The sequence below is a fragment of the Mustela lutreola genome, chromosome X, assembly GCF_030435805.1.
Source record: "Mustela lutreola isolate mMusLut2 chromosome X, mMusLut2.pri, whole genome shotgun sequence".
NCBI classification, from domain to species: Eukaryota; Metazoa; Chordata; class Mammalia; order Carnivora; family Mustelidae; genus Mustela; species Mustela lutreola.
In genome coordinates this window covers 67,431,862-67,434,110 of record NC_081308.1, presented here as the reverse complement: position 1 = coordinate 67,434,110, position 2,249 = coordinate 67,431,862, and positions in this window count along the sequence as shown.

Below are 2,249 nucleotides of genomic sequence, written 5' to 3'. Positions count from 1 at the left end.
CTATAGATGGCTTTGGGTAGTTCTGACACCTTTTACCAATAATGAGTCTCATAACCCATGAACATGGGGTGCATTTTCATTCATTTATTACTCTCAGCAATGTTTGGTAGTTTTCAGTGTCCAAATCTTTCACCTCTTAAGTTTATTCCTGGGTATTTTGTTCATGTTGATGTTGTTATAAATGGAATTGATTTCTTAATTTCCTTTTATTTTATTTTTAAATTTTTTTTTATTATGTTACGTTAGTCACCATACAGTATGTCATTAGTTTTTGATGTAGTGTTCCAAGATTCATTGTTTATGTACAACACCCAGTGCTCCATGCAATACATGCCCATCACTGGACCAACCCATTTCCCTAACCCCCCTCGTTAACTCCCTCCTTGTTTCTCGGAGTCCACAGCCTCTCATGGTTTGTCTCCCCATCTGATTTTTCCCCCTTCCTTCTCCTAGTGTCCTCCATATTCCACAAGTAAATGAAACCATATGATAATTGACTTTCTCTGTTTGACTTATTTCACTCAGCATAATCTCCTCTAGTTCCATCCATACTACTCAGCCATCAGAAATGATCCTAACTTTTGCATCAACATGGATGGGACTGGAGGAGATTAATTTCCTTTTAGGTTGTTCATTACAAGTGTATAATGGTACAACTGATATTTGTGTCCTGATTTTGTATTCTGCAACTTTGCTGAATTCACTTATTGACTGTAGTAGCCTTCTCATGGACTTTATGGGCTTTTCTCTACATAGGAGCATGTCATCTGAAAATAGAGATAATTTTATTTCTTCTTTTGAATTTGGATGTTCTTTATCTCTTTTTCTTGTCTATTTAAACTGGCTAGAATTTCCAGTCAATGTTGAATAGTAGTAATGAAAGCAGTCATCCTTGTGTTTTTCTTGTTCATAAGGGAAAGAGTTCAGTCTTTTACCATTGAGTATAATGTTAGTTGTACATTTCTCATAAATGCCCCTTATCATGTTGAAGAAGTTCCATTCTATTCCTAGGTTGTTGAATGTTTTTATCAGACCATCTATTGAGATGGCCATGCATTTTTTTTCCCTTCAGTCTACTAATGTGGTGAAGTACACTGATTTTTATATATTGAACCACACTTGCATTCCTGAGATAAATCTCAGCTGGTCACGGTCTATATTCCTTTTGATGTTGTTTTATTTGGTTACTTGTACTTGTTTTATTTGGTACTTGTTATTGATGCCTTTTTGCATTCTCTTCTCATAAGGAATATCGATCTATAGATTTCTTGTGGTGTCTTTTAAAGTTTTTTTGAATTAAATTTAAAATTTTAATTCCAATGTAGTTAACACCCAGAGTTACATTAATTTCAGGTATACAATATAGTGATTCAACAATTCTATACATTACTCAGTGTTAATCATGATAAGTGTACACTTTAATCTCTATCACCTATTTAACCCATCCCTCCACCCACCTCTTGTCTGATAACCAGCAGTTTCTTCTCTATAGTTAAGAGTCTGTTTCTTGGATCATCTCTCTCACTTTTCCCCCTTTGCTCATTTGTTTTGTTTCTTAAATTCCACTTAAGAGTGAAAACATATGTTCTCTGTCCTTCTCTGACTGATGTATTTCACTTAGGATCAGACACTATAGCTCCATCTATGCTGTTGCAAATGGCAAAATTTCATTCACTTTTATGGCTGAGTAATCCATTAAATAGATACACCACATCTTCTTTATCCATTCATGGATACTTGGACTGTTTCCATAATTTGGTTACTGTTGGTATTGATAAGCCCCCGGGTGCACGTTTTCCTTTCCAATTAGTATTATTGTATCCTTTGTGTAAATACCTAGTACTGAAATTCCTGGATCATAAGCTTAGGTCTACTTTTAACTCTTGGAGGAACCTCTATACTACTTTCCACAGTAGATGCGCCAGTTTGCATTCCCACCAACAGTGCAAGAGGGTTCCTCTTTCTCCACATCCTTGCCAACACCTGTCATTTTCTGTGTTGTTAACTTTAGCCATCCCGACGGTGTGACGTGATATCCCATTGTAGTTTTGACTTGTATTTCCCTGATGAGCAGTGATGTAAAACATCTTTTCATGTGTCTATTGGTCATCTGTATGGATGTCTATCCATATTTTCTGCCCATTTTCCAAGTGGATTATTTGTGTTTTGTGTGCTGAATTTTTTTAAATTTAAATTTGATTAGCCAGCATATTGTACATCATTAGTTTCTGATGTAGAGTTCGGTAATT